Source organism: Panulirus ornatus, chromosome 3 (genome assembly GCF_036320965.1).
Source record: "Panulirus ornatus isolate Po-2019 chromosome 3, ASM3632096v1, whole genome shotgun sequence".
In the NCBI taxonomy this organism is placed as follows: Eukaryota; Metazoa; Arthropoda; class Malacostraca; order Decapoda; family Palinuridae; genus Panulirus; species Panulirus ornatus.
In genome coordinates this window covers 13,547,574-13,566,437 of record NC_092226.1, presented here as the reverse complement: position 1 = coordinate 13,566,437, position 18,864 = coordinate 13,547,574, and the positions used below count along the sequence as shown (strand labels likewise).

Below are 18,864 nucleotides of genomic sequence, written 5' to 3'. Positions count from 1 at the left end.
GTGCACTTTCGTGTAATAATCACATCATCAGGGGAGATACAAGAGTGAAATATAACAGTAAGTTGATATACATCGAGGAGACGAAGTTAGGACGCCATTTGGTAAACGTGATTTTGGACAATCACATGTTTACCAAATGGCGTCCTAGCTTCGTGTCCTCGATGTATATCAACTTACTGTTATATTTCTCTCTTGTATCTCCCCTGATGATGTGATTATTACACGAAAGTGCACTTGGGAAATTTTCGTGTTTCATTTTCCCCGTGGACTCATAGGAATATATATATATATATATATATATATGTGTGTGTGTGTGTAACTGCCATAAGATTATTAAGGTCTTCGACGTCAAATTACAACATCCACCAACCGAAAAATCTTGGAACGTCTTCTCCAGGTGTTGAGACAGATGTGAGCTTTCAAACCTGCCAAACTTACCTGTTGTATTTGAGATGGTATATCCAGGTGATGAGAAGAGTGAGTGGCTGACGCGGGGAGAGGTGATCAAGCGTTGCCATATAGACAGTGTGGCACTGGAAGTAAGTTAAAAGAGACAATCACACATCTATATATATAATTATTAAAGAAATCACACTTTTTTCAACCATCACGATTCAAACTAGTCCCAAGACAAACACTATACCCCCGAAAAAAAAGCTATATCAGTAAAACTATGCATTTGAAAGACTACTTAAGCTTCTAGCACTGTCATGTTAAAAAAAAAAAGCTATATCAGTAAAGCTCTGTGCATTAAGAGGACCAGCTCTAATTAAGCCTCTAGCAATGTCTATTTCTATACCAAAAAAAATATATATATCAGTAAAGCTCTATGTATTTAGAGGACCAGTTCTAATTAATCCCCAAGCAATGTCTATTTCTATACCAAAAAAAAAAAGAGGCTATAAACTAACTTTATTTAAAGGACCAGTTTTAATTAAACCCCTGGCATATACGACAGGAAATTTATTACAGACAGTCACACCAGCTGTGTCTGTCTGTCAACCCAGGAAGCCAAGTTGGCTGTAGGTCCTCAGGTCGCAATCAGAATATAAATTAGAACTGAAATCCAGTAAGACAGAGCAGCAAGACCAGGCCTGGGCGGCCGAAGCTCCATCCTTAAGGAAACACAAGGAAGGAAGGAAGAATGATGATCCACAACAGAACAAAATGTCTCCAGCTATTTAGTATTTGGGATTAATCAAAAGTCAGGATCAGAGAGAGAGTGAGTAACACAAATATACGAAGGAAATGTAGAAATTAATCCAATAATTGATAACTGATCATGAGATGATGATAGGAAATGAGACCAGACCTTGAGGATATGAGAAATACATTTAGTCAACACACGAACGCGGGTTCACAGTATAAAGTATGGCATTCATAACGTACACTAGACAGTGGAGAGATGACGAATCCACTAAAATATATAAGAAAAAGGTAGGTTGCGTCTTTTTTCTACATGTCCTGGAAGCTGTTCAACTACAGGGGGTAGCCACAATATACAGACTGTATCGAACACAGTGGTGAGGGAGGTGTACAAGGAGGAACATCATCAGGGGCTGAGGAACAAACGTGGAGGCTGATGATGTGGTAGTGGGACACACACACACAAACAGAGGGAGGTACACAGGTGCACGTGAGGGTGTGGGAGGTGTGCTGCGTAAGGGGTGGAGGAATTCTGATGATACAGCACAGAAAGGTATCGAGACGAGTACAGACCATATAGTGTCACAGCTTCGTTGGTACGAGGGGAGAGTTTTTGAGACACTCAGAAACACAGAAGTGTGTGTCTGTCTGTCTGTCTGTGTTCTTGGGGGCAAAATTAGAGATATTAAGGAAGCTGGAGGCTGACAGCCTATTATCATCTGTGGTTTGGGGCATCACAAACCTGACAGAGAAGAAAATAGAGGAGAAAAGGGAATATGCTCGTCAAAGGACTACACTGTAGGCTGTTTGTGTGATGAACGATGCATTGGTTGTGATCATAATGGAGACGTGAGGTGAGGAAGGCCCACTTGTGGTCACGACTCATCTGAGTCAGGAGGTCCTCACGCAGGGTGAGGAGCCTAGTCACACGGTGGAACTCAGGAGATTACCCATCGACCTTGACAGACTGGTTAGAGAGAGAGAGTAGAGGGAGTAGAGAATGGCAAAGGTCACAAAACTCACCTACAATAAGACGTGGAGGTCGGGGGGTGAGGAGGCGCTGAGGTACAGACCAGGGCTCCCTGGTGGCCCGTGTGGTCCTCCGCGAAGGGTCTGGAAAAGATGATAATCATGAGGCAAATGGATGACTTCATGCAAAAAAAAGGAGAAATTACAACAGTGACACACAGTGTGGTTACAGGGAGGAGCCGTCTGGTTTACTGAAGCTCTCAGGGTTACCACGAGAGAGTGGGAACTCTGGTCTTGAGACCAAAGAGATGGCTGGACTGTTTACATATCTAGAGTACCAGAAAGCATTTGACACTGTCCTGGATCAACGGGTAGGAATAAAGGGTAGATTCCCATAGTAGACGGTAGATTATCTCAGAAGGGACCGAAGGGCGCATGTCACAGGAGCCTTGTCATAGAGGCTGGAGTGCCGCAGTGCCTTTCCAGGTTCGAGTCCCGGACGCGGCAGTGGGCTTACCCCCAACCCAGGTGTTCATCCTCCTACTGGGGCTGGTCAGTATACGTATATATGGCTGAGGCTGATGTGTATGTGTGTGTATGTGTGTGTGTGTGTGTGTGTGTGTGTGTGTGAGTGTGTGTGTATGTGTGTGTGTGTGTGTGTGTGTGTAAAGACATGGTAAATACATACAAGGTTAAGAGACGGGGCAACACGAGTGTAAAACTCTCTCCCCGCAACACACAAATAGTAAACACACAATAACCACACACTTCCATAGTATAAGAGTGGTGGAGGAATGGAGTGAGGTGACCGAGGACATAGTTAATGCAGACAGAATACATTATCATGATCAAAGACGTTCAAGAGATGAGGCTCCACGAGTGTAAGACTCTCTCTCTCGTAACACACAAATAGTAATCACACACACACACACACACACACACACACACTCACCACACAGACACACACACACACTCACCACACAGACACACACACACACTCACCACACACAGACATACACACACACACACACTAACCACACACACACACACACACACACAGAAAACCCGTCTCCCCTTCTCTTCACCAGTTGAGGTCCCACATCACAAACTTAACATCCCCTACTCATTTTTCTGATCATCAATTAATCACCAGGTATCGCACCAGCCCCACAGGTAGCCGACCCATCCATCCCCTCGACCAGTCTACCCATCTCTACCAGGGCCCAGCCAGACCCACCTGGTTATGAGTTATCCACAACCCGACCGATCGCTTGACATCCTTTGTCGGCCTTATGACAAACAACACGTGCGCCTGACATCTAACCCCGCCTCTACAATTATCAAGCCACAACAACACCGTTCGTGGCCAGAATTTACTGTTAATGACGAGCCCCGTGGGGGCCAGCTAGGGCGGCAAGTGGCCTTTAAACCCCCTTCAATATGGTCCTCCGCGCGGCAAATATGGTCCTCGCGCGTTAATAGCCAATCAGCGCACGGCGCCGCTTCCCGCCACGCGCCGCCCGTTAGGCAGATGTTTGACGCTCTCCCCCGCCCCTCTTAAGATCGCCAGGGATCCAGCACTCGTGTGTAACTCTCATGGCATTTCTCGTTAAACATATGCAACAAATTCCCCCATAACCTACCCCTTCTGACACCTATATACATCAATTTCCTATAAGGGGGAGACGTTTTTGAATGATGTCGTGGCGTACATTTTCAAGCGCGGACCGCTTTATCGGTCGCGCCCGATGGTCATTTCTTGGGCGAGCGAGCAGATAAGAGGGGAAGGGAGGGAGGAAGGGAGGTAGGGGCAGCGGTGGAGAGCACTTCAGTGTCTGTCGGGTGGCGGATCCAGCTGTAATGGACCCTCTCCACACAACCGACACCCCCCTCCATCATCACCCACCCTCCCCAATCCTCTCTCTCTCTCTCTCTCTCTCTCTCTCTCTCTCTCTCTCTCTCTCTCTCTCTCTCTCTCTCTCTCTCCTGCCCTCCCCCCCACACACACACCCAACTCAAGCGTTTACTGATGTCGTGTTTTGGGTCCTTTTGTGTGTGTGGTGAGGACGCGACACACGGGCCGGGCTGTGCTGTGCTGACGGTGGCACACAGCATAGCCCTACCAGCAGCCGGCCAGCCTCAAAGGTTGGGATGTCTTCATTACAGGACACGACAATGACCTCGTATGATCACATGTGAACTATGCAACAACCTCTCGCGTCTTTAAGTTTACGGTAATATATATATATATATATATATATATATATATATATATATATATATATATATATATATATATATATATGCCACAATATCCCTCAGGTATAATGCTCACAGAAGAAAAACCTTGATAATTTATGCTCAGAGAAGAAAAACCTTGATAATCTATGCTCAGAATAAAAACCTTGATAATCTATGCTCAGAATAAAAACCTTGATAATCTATGCACACAATAAAAACCTTGATAATCTATGCTCACAGAAGAAAAACCTTGATAATCTATGCTCAAAGAAGAAAAACCTTTATGATTTATGCTCACAGAAGAAAAACCTTGATAATCTATGCTCACAGAAGAAAAACCTTTATGATTTATGCTCACAGAAGAAAAACCTTGATAATTTATGCTCACAGAAGAAAAACCTTGATGATTTATGCTCACAGAAGAAAAACCTTGATAATCTATGCTCACAGAAGAAAATCCTTGATAATCTATGCTCACAGAAGAAAAACCTTGATAATTTATGCTCACAGAAGAAAAACCTTGATAATTTATGCTCACAGAAGAAAAACCTTGATAATTTATGCTCACAGAAAAACCTTGATAATCTGTGCTCACAGAAGAAAAACCTTGATAATTTATGCTCACAAAGAAAAACCTTGATAATCTATGCTCACAAGAAAAACCTTGATAATTTATGCTCACAAGAAAAACCTTGATAATTTATGCTCACAGAAAAACCTTGATAATTTATGCTCACAGAAAAACCTTGATAATTTATGCTCACAGAAGAAAAACCTTGATAATTTATGCTCACAGAAAAACCTTGATAATTTATGCTCACAGAAGAAAAACCTTGATAATGTATGCTCACAGAAAAACCTTGATAATTTATGCTCACAGAAGAAAAACCTTGATAATTCATGCTCAGAAAAACCTTGATAATTTATGCTCACAGAAGAAAAACCTTGATAATCTATGCTCACAAGAAAAACCTTGATAATCTATGCTCACAGAAGAAAAACCTTGATAATCTATGCTCACAGAAGAAAAACCTTGATAATTTATGCTCAGAAGAAAAACCTTGATAATTTATGCTCAAAGAAGAAAAACCTTGTTAATTTATGCTCACAGAAGAAAAACCTTGATAATCTATGCTCACAAAAGAAAAACCTTGATAATCTATGCTCACAAAAGAAAAACCTTGATAATCTATGCTCACAAAAGAAAAACCTTGATAATTTATGCTCATGGAAGAAAAACCTTGATAATCTATGCTCACAAAAGAAAAACCTTGATAATCTATGCTCACAGAAGAAAAACCTTGATAATCTATGCTCACAAAGGAAAAACCTTGATAATCTATGCTAACAAAAGAAAAACCTTGATAATCTATGCTAGCAAAAGAAAAACCTTGATAATCTATGCTCACAAAAGAAAAACCTTGATAATCTATGCCCACAACAGAAAAACCTTGATAATCAATGCTCACAAAAGAAAAACCTTGATAATCTATGCTCACCAAAGAAAAACCCTGATAATCTATGCTCACCAAAGAAAAATCTTGATAATCTAAGCTCACAAAAGAAAAAAACCTTGATAATCTATGCTCACAAAAGAAAAACCTTGATAATCTATGCTCACAAAAAACCTTGATAATCTATGCTCACAAAAGAAAAACCTTGATAGTCTATGCTAACAAAAGAAAAACCTTGATAATCTATGCTCACAAAAGAAAAACCTTGATAATCTATGCTCACAAAAGAAAAAAACCTTGATAAGCTATGCTCACAAAAGAAAAACCTTGATAATCTATGCTCACAAAAGAAAAAACCTTGATAATCTATGCTCACAAAAGAAAAGCCTTGATAGTCTATGCTAACAAAAGAAAAACCTTGATAATCTATGCTCACAAAAGAAAAACCTTGAATACTTATGCTCACAAATAAATTCATATGCACACAAAAGAAAAGGCTACTTATCTAATGTTCACAAAAGAAAAACCCTCATATCTTATGCTTACAAAAGTAAAACCATTTTATCTAAAACTCTCAAAAGAAAAACTTTTATATCTTATGCACATAAATGAAAAAAACCGTCATTACATTATGCTTACAAAAGAAAAACCATGCATGACATATTCATGTTTTATGGTCCCACAAGAAAAACCATGCATAAATCCCTCATGCCTTATGCTTACAAAACACAGGTAAAAAAAAAAATTCTTATGCTTACGAAACAAAATGAAAAACAAATTCAGCATATCTTATGCTTACAAAAATATACGAGGACATGAGAAAGAAATCTTTTTATGTTTGTTTTTGAAAGAAAAATTACCCCCCCCCCCCAAAAAAAAAAAAATCAAAATCCTGCCTTAGAATTCTAAAAAGGAAAATATAATCATCCTTACAAAAAAAAGAAAAAAATAATTAAGCTTACAAAGAAAAAACAACGAAGCAACCCCTCATGTTCTATGCATAGAAAACCAAACCTGTTATGTACCAGCACAGCACAAGCTCAAATTCAAGCGTTAAGCTTACAAAATATAAATCGAAATACTTTGAGCTTACAACACAATAATACCATCATAAAACCTTACAAGAAAAAACGAGACTATAGCTTGCTATGCTTACGAATAATAATAATAAAAAAAAAATAATAATAATAATAATAATAATAATAATAATATTATTATTATTATTATTATTATTATTATTATTTCTTTACGTTTCGTAGAGAGCGAGTGAAGAACATATTCGGGCAATTTATTTCCCTTAGGAATATTACATATGCTGGTACACACACACACACAGTCATTATGCTAGGAATCTCTCTCTCTCTCTCTCTCTCTCTCTCTCTCTCTCTCTCTCTCTCTCTCTCTCTCTCTCTCTCTCTCTCTCCTCCCCTCCCCAGGAGTGTCAACAAAATAAATATTGTATCAGCTGCTGAATTCTGTTCCCCTCTCAACCTCCCCTCCCCCACACCAGGCCTACCAGCTACTGTCTCCACATGACCCACAGTTACTACATGACCCACAGTTACCACATGACCCACAGTTACTACATGACAGTTACTACATGGCCCACAGTTACTACATGACCCACAGTCACCACATGACCCACAGTTACTACATGATCCACAGTTACTACATGACCCACAGTTACTACATGACCCACAGCTACCACATGACACAGTTACTACATGACCCACAGTTACTACATGACCCACAGTTACCACATGACCCACAGTCACCACATGACCCACAGTTATTAATGACAGTCACTACATGACTCACAGTTACTACATGACCCACAGTTACTACATGACCCACAGTTACCACATGACCCACAGTTACTACATGACAGTTACATGACCCACAGTTACCACATGACCCACAGTTACTACATGACCCACAGTTACCACATGACACAGTTACTACATGACCCACAGTTACTACATGACCCACAGTTACCACATGACCCACAGTTACTACATGACAGTTACTACATGACCCACAGTTACCACATGACCCACAGTTACCACATGACCCACAGTTACTACATGACCCACAGTTACTACATGACCCATAGTTACTACATGACCCACAGTTACCACATGACCCACAGTTACATGTCTCTACGGTACACCTGGCAACCATGTACAATACATGCCCTTACGGTACACCTGGCACCATATACCATACACGTCCCTACGGTACACCTGGCAACCACGTACAATACACGCCCCTACGGTACACCTGGCAACCACGTACCATACACGTCCCTACGGTACACCTGGCAACCATGTACCATGCACGTCCCTACGGTACACCTGGCAACCACGTACAATACACGTCTCTACGATACACCTGGCAACCATGTACCATGCACGTCCCTACGGTACACCTGGCAACCATGTACCATACACGTCCCTACGGTACACCTGGCAACCACGTACCATACACGTCTCTACGGTACACCTGGCAACCATCTACCATGCACGTCCCTACGGTACACCTGGCAACCACGTACAATACACGTCCCTACGGTACACCTAGCAACCACGTACACGTCCCTACGGTACACCTGGCAACCATGTACCATACACGTCCCTACGGTACACCTGGCAACCACGTACAATACACGTCCCTACGGTACACCTAGCAACCACGTACCATGCACGTCCCTACGGTACACCTGGCAACCATGTACCATACACGTCCCAACGGTACACCTGGCAACCATGTACCATACACGTCCCAACGGTACACATAGCGACCATGTACCATACACGTCCCTACGGTACACCTGGTAACGATGTACCATACACGTCCCTACGGTACACGTGGCAACCATGTACCATACACGTCCCTACGGTATACGTGGCAACCATGTACCATACACGTCCCTACGGTACATCTGGCAACCATGTACCATACACGTCCCTACGGTACACCTGGTAACGATGTACCATACACGTCCCTACGGTACACGTGGCAACCATGTACCATACACGTCCCTACGGTACACGTGACAGCCATGTACCATACACGTCCCTAAGGTACACGTGACACCATGTGCCATACACGTCCCTAAGGTACACGTGGCAACCACATACCATACACATAACTATGTCACTCCTAGCGACCACGTACCATACACGCAACTACGGTATTCCTAGCAACTACGTACCATACACGTATGGTACTCCTAGCAACCACGTACCACACACGTAACTGCGGCCCTCCTAGCAACTACGTACCATACACGTAACTGCGGTACTCCTAACAACCACGTACTACGATACTCCTAGCAACCACGTAACTACGGCACTCCTAGCAACCACATACCATACACGTAACTACGGCACTCCCATTTGCCATACACGTAACTACGGCACTCCTAGCAACCACGTACCATACACGTAACTACGGCGCTCCTAGCAATCCACGTACGATACACGTAACTGGCACTCACAGCGACCACTTGCCATACACGTAACTACGACACTCCCAGCGAACATTTGCCATACACGTAACTACGGCACTCCCAGAGAACACTTGCCATACACGTAACTACGGCACTCCCAGAGAACACTTGCCATACACGTAACTACGGCACTCCTAGCAAACCACGTACCATACACGTAACTACTGTATTCCCTAGCAACCACGTACCATACACGTAATTACGGCATCCCTAGCAACACACTCACTTTTCCAAGTACTGATCACTTCAGACATCAAACTGGTATTAAGGCTTAAACTTAATGATCAGATCACCACTTACTCTTCTATACTGCAGTGTCGGACACACGGTCAGCGACGCCAGCCTCTCTGTGACTCAGCTTCTCTTAACTCTTCGCTACCTTCCTCTGGACCTTCTCTATCACCTCCGGCTCCATCTATGTTGCCCTCCGCTGGACCTTCTCTATCACCTCCGGCTCCATCTATGTTGCCCTCCGCTGGACCTTCTCTATCACCTCCGGCTCCATCTATGTTGCCCTCCGCTGGACCTTCTCTATCAGTTCCGGCTCCATCTCTGTTGTCCTCCTCTGGACCTTCTCTATCACCTCCATCTCTGTTGTTCTCCTCTGGACCTTCTCTATCACCTCCGGCTCCATCTCTGTTGTCCTCCTCTGGACCTTCTCTATCAGCTCTTTGTGCTTCTTAAGGCGTGAGGTGACCAACCCTGAAAAGTAATCCTGGTTTAGAACTTATGAAGATGTGTTACTGTTAGCTGAATGTTTCCTTATCCATTCACTTCAGTGCTATTGTAATATTTACCAGCAGACACTCTGTCACCTTTACTGTGCTCCTGATGTGGGACTCTGGCGACGACAGGTTAGGGACGATGTCAACTCCCAAAGTCCATTCTCTCACACACAGCAGAATCCTGCATCTTATTCCCTGCTGGATGATAATCTTACGAAGGTCTTCTCTCACTGTGTCCCATCCTCATGACTGGACATTCACTCGGGTTGAATTGCATCAACCATGGAGCAGACTAACTGCTTCGGACTTTGTCTAGGTCCCCTTGTAAGCTGGTGCAGTCCTCCACGCTCTCCACTTCCCTCATGACCTCTGCATCATCTGCAAACACACTCAGGCAGGAGGCCACACCTACCTTTTGGTAAGTCAGGCACACACATCAGGAAGAGTGACGGCGTCAGGCCACAGCCCTGAAGCACGCCAGTGCTGGCCTTAAACCGATTTCGAAAAAGTTCCTTTGAAACGCGTCGTTTATCCTCTTCCACCAAAATAATCATCAACTTATCAAAGAGTAGCACACACACACACACCCAACCCCCCCCCCCCCCCTCTCATTCGTGTGTGATGATCCCCAGCGCCTTAAACAGCCTTTCCACATGAGACAGTGTCAAATGCTTTCAGGCCATCCAGACACAGACGACCCACCCAGCCTTCCCGACTGAGCTCCCTCTCTCGTAGATACATATACGACCTCCTTCCCCTGTCACTGTCTTGTCTCTCCTTCACGTAACTACTTCTCAGTTGCAAGTCATAGATTTGCTCCCTGATTAGCCGGGTGTGTGTGTGTGTGTGTGTGTGTGTGTGTGTGTGTGTGTGTGTGTGTGTGTGTGTACCTTGTATTCCATTCATACGAGTTTCTATACCTTTTATAGAAGCAAAAATATTAATGTGCCTTAATACAGCATGAAGTACTTCATAAAAACACATATCAAATTACAAATTGGCATACGTACAAACACAGGATATTGACACAAACCTGGCCCTTACAACGTCAACAATGACAGTACAGTAGAATGTTTACATACATGTTAGTAATGATTACCAGCACGTGTTCACACACAACAAAGAAATCAACAAAGCCCACTCCCCCGCTTGCTATATCTCTCCGTAAGTACGCCAGAGCAGCGCCCAGGCGTGTTAACTCCCATAATTCTGGTCATGAATGAATTATACGAATAAAATAAAGATGGTATGACGAAGTATGAGGTGTATGATGAAGTATGAGGTGTATGGTAAAGTATGTGGTGTATGATGAAGTATGAGGTGTATGGTGAAGTATGAGGTGTATGATGAAGTATGAGGTGTATGATGAAGTATGAGGTGTATGATGAAGTATGAGGTGTATGATGAAGTATAAGGGGTATGATGAAGTATGAGGTGTATGATGAAGTATGAGGCGTATGATGAAGTATGAGGTGTATGATGAAGTATGAGGTGTATGATGAAGTATGAGGTGTATGATGAAGTATGAGGTGTATGATGAAGTATGAGGTGTATGATGAAGTATGAGGTGTATGGTGAAATATGAGGTGTATGGTGAAATATGAGGTGTATGATGAAGTATGAGGTGTATGATGAAGTATGAGGTGTATGATGAAGTATGAGGTGTATGATGAAGTATGAGGTGTATGATGAAGTATGAGGTGTATGATGAAGTATGTGGTGTATGATGAAGTATGAGGTGTATGGTGAAGTATGAGGTGTATGATGAAGTATGAGGTGTATGGTGAAGTATGAGGTGTATGATGAAGTATGAGGTGTATGTGAAGTATGAGGTGTATGATGAAGTATGAGGTGTATGATGAAGTATGAGGTGTATGATGAAGTATGAGGTGTATGATGAAGTATGAGGATGAGACACCCCCCCTCCCCCTCTTCCCCCCCCACACCTCTCACCAAAGGCCATCGTTAAAGACCGACCCCCCCCCCCCACTTCCCTCGTCGGCCTCACACGTAACGGACCATTTAAATGGCCCACCTTTTGTTGATTTATTGACAAGACTAACGAGCGTGTCGGGTAATTAGAGGTCGGGGTTAGGAGCGTGGCTTAATTACTCAACTACTTCGTTAAGGGTCGGAGTAGGCGTCGGCTGGGTTGGGGGGGAGGGGGGAATATATATATATATATATATATATATATATATATATATATATATATATATATATATATATATATATATGAATATATCCATATATATATATATATATATATTTTTTTTTTTTTTTTTTTTTTTTTTTTTTTTTTTTATACTTTGTCGCTGTCTCCCGCGTTTGCGAGGTAGCGCAAGGAAACAGACGAAAGAAATGGCCCAACCCCCCCCCCCCATACACATGTACATACACACGTCCACACACGCAAATATACATACCTACACAGCTTTCCATGGTTTACCCCAGACGCTTCACATGCCTTGCTTCAATCCACTGACAGCACGTCAACCCCTGTATACCACATGACTCCAATTCACTCTATTTCTTGCCCTCCTTTCACCCTCCTGCATGTTCAGGCCCCGATCACACAAAATCTTTTTCACTCCATCTTTCCACCTCCAATTTGGTCTCCCTCTTCTCCTCGTTCCCTCCACCTCCGACACATATATCCTCTTGGTCAATCTCTCCTCACTCATTCTCTCCATGTGCCCAAACCATTTCAAAACACCCTCTTCTGCTCTCTCAACCACGCTCTTTTTATTTCCACACATCTCTCTTACCCTTACGTTACTTACTCGATCAAACCACCTCACACCACACATTGTCCTCAAACATCTCATTTCCAGCACATCCATCCTCCTGCGCACATCTCTATCCATAGCCCACGCCTCGCAACCATACAGCATTGTTGGAACCACTATTCCCTCAAACATACCCATTTTTGCTTTCCGAGATAATGTTCTCGACTTCCACACATTTTTCAAGGCTCCCAAAATTTTCGCCCCCTCCCCCACCCTATGATCCACTTCCGCTTCCATGGTTCCATCCGCTGACAGATCCACTCCCAGATATCTAAAACACTTCACTTCCTCCAGTTTTTCTCCATTCAAACTCACCTCCCAATTGACTTGACCCTCACCCCTACTGTACCTAATAACCTTGCTCTTATTCACATTTACTCTCAACTTTCTTCTTCCACACACTTTACCAAACTCAGTCACCAGCTTCTGCAGTTTCTCACATGAATCAGCCACCAGCGCTGTATCATCAGCGAACAACAATTGACTCACTTCCCAAGCTCTCTCATCCCCAACAGACTTCATACTTGCCCCTCTTTCCAGGACTCTTGCATTTACCTCCTTTACAACCCCATCCATAAACAAATTAAACAACCATGGAGACATCACACACCCCTGCCGCAAACCTACATTCACTGAGAACCAATCACTTTCCTCTCTTCCTACACGTACACATGCCTTACATCCTCGATAAAAACTTTTCACTGCTTCTAACAACTTGCCTCCCACACCATATATTCTTAATACCTTCCACAGAGCATCTCTATCAACTCTATCATATGCCTTCTCCAGATCCATAAATGCTACATACAAATCCATTTGCTTTTCTAAGTATTTCTCACATACATTCTTCAAAGCAAACACCTGATCCACACATCCTCTACCACTTCTGAAACCGCACTGCTCTTCCCCAATCTGATGCTCTGTACATGCCTTCACCCTCTCAATCAATACCCTCCCATATATATATATATATATATATATATATATATATATATATAATATATATATATATATATTCTTTTTTTTTTTTTTTTTTATACTTTGTCGCTGTCTCCCGCGTTTGCGAGGTAGCGCAAGGAAACAGACGAAAGAAATGGCCCAACCCCCCCCCCCCCCCCATACACATGTACATACACACGTCCACACACGCAAATATACATACCTACACAGCTTTCCATGGTTTACCCCAGACGCTTCACATGCCTTGATTCAATCCACTGACAGCACGTCAACCCCTGTATACCACATCGCTCCAATTCACTCTATTCCTTGCCCTCCTTACACCCTCCTGCATGTTCAGGCCCCGATCACACAAAATCTTTTTCACTCCATCTTTCCACCTCCAATTTGGTCTCCCTCTTCTCCTCGTTCCCTCCACCTCCGACACATATATCCTCTTGGTCAATCTTTCCTCACTCATTTTCTCCATGTGCCCAAACCATTTCAAAACACCCTCTTCTGCTCTCTCAACCACGCTCTTTTTATTTCCACACATCTCTCTTACCCTTACGTTACTTACTCGATCAAACCACCTCACACCACACATTGTCCTCAAACATCTCATTTCCAGCATATATATATATATATATATATATATATATATATATATATATATATATATATATATATATATATATATATATATCACCCCAGGACCAGCTGCTACGCAAGAGTCCTGTTGTTACCCATGATCTATCTACAAGACTCCTACAGCCCGGCGCTGCGCTACCTCCAGTAGCAGGGTAATGTAGACTCCCTCACAAATAAAAACTCTGACGTGACTGAATTCGTCAAAAGTGACTTTTACGGTGTACCCTCGAGTCCTGTAACATTTGATAATTGTATATATATAAAAAATAATCATGTCATATATATATATTTTACTTACATATGTAGTAATTAATAAATAACATTATCTTGCATTACACTTCAAGCGATAACTTTTGATCCACACTGTATAGTAAGGCGTGAGCCAGCAGCGTCAGACACTGGGTAATTATATCCAGGCCTGACGCCACAGTTGTTATGATCATTTATGAAGAACTCGGGGGAAAATAATGAAAAAAAAAGAGAGAAAAACTCATTTAATGTCGGCAATTTGTCTGTCGCGTAAAAATCAAGATGGTTTTATTATTAAGTAAGTCTGGGATGCACCCGACACACTCACTCTGGGTCGTGTTCGATCGCGTCAATTCACTGACTCGTCGTCTGAAACGGAGATGATTTTTTTTTCTTACTGGTTTGGAGAGAATGGGTATGAGAATAAACTTGAAAGGGAAAATGAAGAGAGTAATAATGGTTTACATTGTGATGATTGAACGTCTGTGGTTTGGCTTAGAATTACGCGCGCGCTCTCGTCAGGCTTGCCCGATGAAGGCGAGGTCAGGGTCGGAGGCAGAGACCCGGACGAGCGGGTGTCCAGGTGTGGTCACGCTTTGGCGCGCGATTTGATAGGCCGGGGAGGAGGGGAGGGGGGAGGAGGAGGGGACAGGACGGGAGGGGGGGAGGAGGAGGAGGAGGAGGGGACAGGACGGGACAGGAGCGGTTAAATATTTTTGGGTCGAGACAGAAGAGGGGAAGGGGTAGTGGTGGTGAGGGGAGGGAATGGATGGCGTAATGGGGGCGCGTGCTACGGGTGGAAGGGAAGGGGGAGAAATTGATTAATGACTGTTGATGCTGAACTAAGAGGGCGCAAGACTAAATCCCCCCCCCCCCATCCCAACACACCGGGAAGGGGAAAGAGGGAAAGGGGGGAAAGGGGAGGAGGAGGAGGAGGTGGAGAGGGTGGAGAAGCCACTGTCGCCGGAAGTGGAGCAACATCCACAGTGGACCAGGTCACCGTAAACACACACACAGGTTCGTGGCGACCTCCTCGTCCACCTTGGCTACGTCCATGGCTGCCATGATGGTTCAAGGCCACTCGTAACACATGGTGCTTCTCTCTCTCTCTCTCTCTCTCTCTCTCTCTCTCTATTTTCCTCTTTTCGCCATCTTGCAGACACTGGGACAGCAGGAGCGAGACAGAGGCAATACTCTGTCATCATGACCACGTCTGTAACCGAGATCTGGGCCTGGCTCACTACGCTTGATCTCAATCGAAATCATGTTAATTATTATCTACCTGCCTAGCGATACAGTTATCTACGTCCCCCTATTCCGTTTTCCGTCGGAGGAACCACGTAAGTTCAACCATATGGCAAAAATGTAAAAAGGCTCCCCCACTGCCCGTTTTCTTCCACTAAAATCAAAAAGCCACTGACGGGCAGGACGGACGTAAACAGCACAACAATAACACATTACTTTTCCCTGATCAGTCTTGATATACGGATGGAGAGACTCGAGCGCGTGGAACATAACATCCACAGAAACCAGTCATCCAACGTCCCTCCTCCAACACTTCTCCCTCACCGGCTCCCACAACCACCACCCTCGCCCAAGCACCCCCCACCTAACCACCACTTACCACCTGTATTAGTCTTTCGTTCCGTTTTCTAAACAGTAAATGATGGGCATAGTTAGTAGGGAGGGTATTCACGACTCCATGTATGAATATTCGCGACTCCATGTATGAATATTCGCGATTCTATATATATATGAGTATTCGCGACTCCATTTACGAATATTCACGACTCCATATATGACTATTCGCAACTCCATATATGAATATTCGCGACTCCATACATGAATATTCGAGACTCCATCATCAAATCACATAATCTTCAAAGTCTTATTCATATGAATCTCCTGTTCATTAAGTCTAAGACACAAACCACACATTTTTTTCCCCAGCTTACTTTAATTCATCATTTTGTACTAGTAATTGCTGTCATGGCCAATTAGTTAAGGGTAGTTAGAGCACCACATTATCAAACATTAACCATGTTGCACCACATGGCATCTGGCGGAAATCAATGAATTATTACGGTTCAACATATGTATATAGTATTGCAAAAAAAAATAAAAAATCGAATTAGCGTCTGTGGTATTGTGCTATGGAAACTGGTATGTGTGTGTGTGTGTGTGTGTGTGTGTGTGTGTGTGTGTGTGTGTGTGTGTGTGTGTGTGTGTGTATGTTGTGTGTGAGTGTGTTGTGTTGTGTGTGTGTTGTGTTGTGTGTGTGTTGTGTGTGTGTGTGTGTGTGTGTGTGTGTGTGTGTGTGTGTGTGTGTGTGTGTGTGTGTGTGTGTGTGTGTGTGTGTGTGTGTGTGTGTGTGTGTGTGTGTGTGTGTGTGTGTGTGTGTTGTGTTGTGTGTGTGTTGTGTTGTGTGTGTGTGTGTGTGTGTGTTGTGTTGTGTTGTGTTGTGTTGTGTGTGTGTGTGTGTGTGTGTGTGTGTTGTGTTGTGTGTGTGTGTGTGTGTGTGCCAAATCTTACGAAGAATGTCAAATTCATAGAAAAAATAATAAAATCTGTAGTTACTCCAGTTATAAAGATGTTACATGGCCTACATCCCAGAGGGAAAGAAGAAAAAAATAAAATAGTACTTAACAAAACCCAATTTCAACTTAACTACACATGTTGGCGTGAGGCAACGTTGGCGCGTCCCACACCAGCAACAACCACTTTGATTTGTTGATCAACACGGCCCACACTCGGCACTGCCAGACCCCCATTACTCTGGTCGGGGGAGGGAAAATAGGTCTTCCCGACAGACCCAGCCCCTCTGTCTCTCGCCGCCGGAGAGATGGTCTGTTGTCCGGTGTAACTTGGGTGTTTGAGCAGCTGTCACCACTCACGGGCGGCCAGGGCGTGCGTGGGTGGGTGGTGGACGGCGAGCAAGGGCGAAGCGGACCGATTCTATTCTGTTTTTTGGAACTGCCTTTTCTTTTCCACTGTCGATCCGTCGTCTGCCCTCTTCCTGTACATGAAATAATATATATATAAATATAAAGTATCGCCTCACAAGCAACATTTATAAAGTTATCTGAAGCGCTTCGGGAGTTTACAGAACTAAATTAAGGACGGCGGGTCAAATATGGCACAGCCCGCGCGCCTCGTAGATGACAATTTGATGAACCCATTTCCAACGTTCCATGTGTGAGACGCTCCTACGTTAAGTTATTCAACATGGGCATAACTACAAATTGTATTTAATGAGATGTAATATGCATTCCTATCAAAAAAAAAAAAAAAATGTAGCCTATATGTAGGCCAAAGTTACAACTAGAGATTAAACATTTACCAATAAACATATACATTAATCCAAATATAACTTTCAGACCCAAATAAACTGACGAAATATGTTGAAATACAGCGTTTAAACTCCATGTTTGTATCCAGCATTAAAAAAACATCTACGATAAGCCTTTAAACACATTATACTTTCAAAAAACATTACCAAAAATCTAACAATGTGACCTGGGGCGTTATTATTGACATCCTCTTAACCTAGTATTTTAAAGAACAGTTCCCAAGATCTTGAGATCGAGATAAATCATGGAATTAACGTATAATCTCATTCAAATTATTAAACAAATAATCTGACGAAATATAAAACTTCGACCCAAGGCTATTTGTACGATGTATATATGCCTCATAAATTCAAAATTTCAAAAATCATACGAAAAAATCATTTCATTTTATATAAAAAAATGAAAATAAAAATTACGTAACAACAGTTTATGACATAATTCGTAACCCAGTGTCTCACAGAGGAATGTATTACGCAAGCTGGATCCGCCATACGCACATTTATCAAGTACAATAACTGGAAACTGAATTAAATAAACCAGGTGTCCTAACTACGTTCAAACAAGGTCATTATGATGCGTTAATCAGCTGCGCCTGGCCGCCATTAGAAACTGTCAGATTGTAACATTTCCGGTGTCTGGATGATGGATGTATGTATGTGCTCTGTTATCATCCCCGGAGATGTAGATGGTGGTTAGGTTGTTACGGTGGCTAGGTGGTTTGGGGCTCTGGGGCCCTATGACAACTGCCTGGTGTCATCATTAAGGCTGTCGTAGTCAAATTACCACATCTAACAACCGGATAAAAAAATTTTATTCTTATCATCATCTTCAGATGTTTAG

At 43.1% G+C, this 18,864-nt stretch overlaps 1 long non-coding RNA gene across 1 annotated transcript; it reads right to left on the bottom strand.

Annotated features, from left to right (window-relative positions):
• Positions 1-248: 248 nt before the first annotated feature.
• Positions 249-10,657, bottom strand: LOC139759719 (uncharacterized). The gene is made up of 3 exons (XR_011715131.1): positions 9,622-10,657; positions 2,170-2,259; positions 249-533 (listed from the first exon to the last, which is right to left on the bottom strand). It is a non-coding gene; the product is annotated as an uncharacterized lncRNA (long non-coding RNA).
• Positions 10,658-18,864: the final 8,207 nt, after the last annotated feature.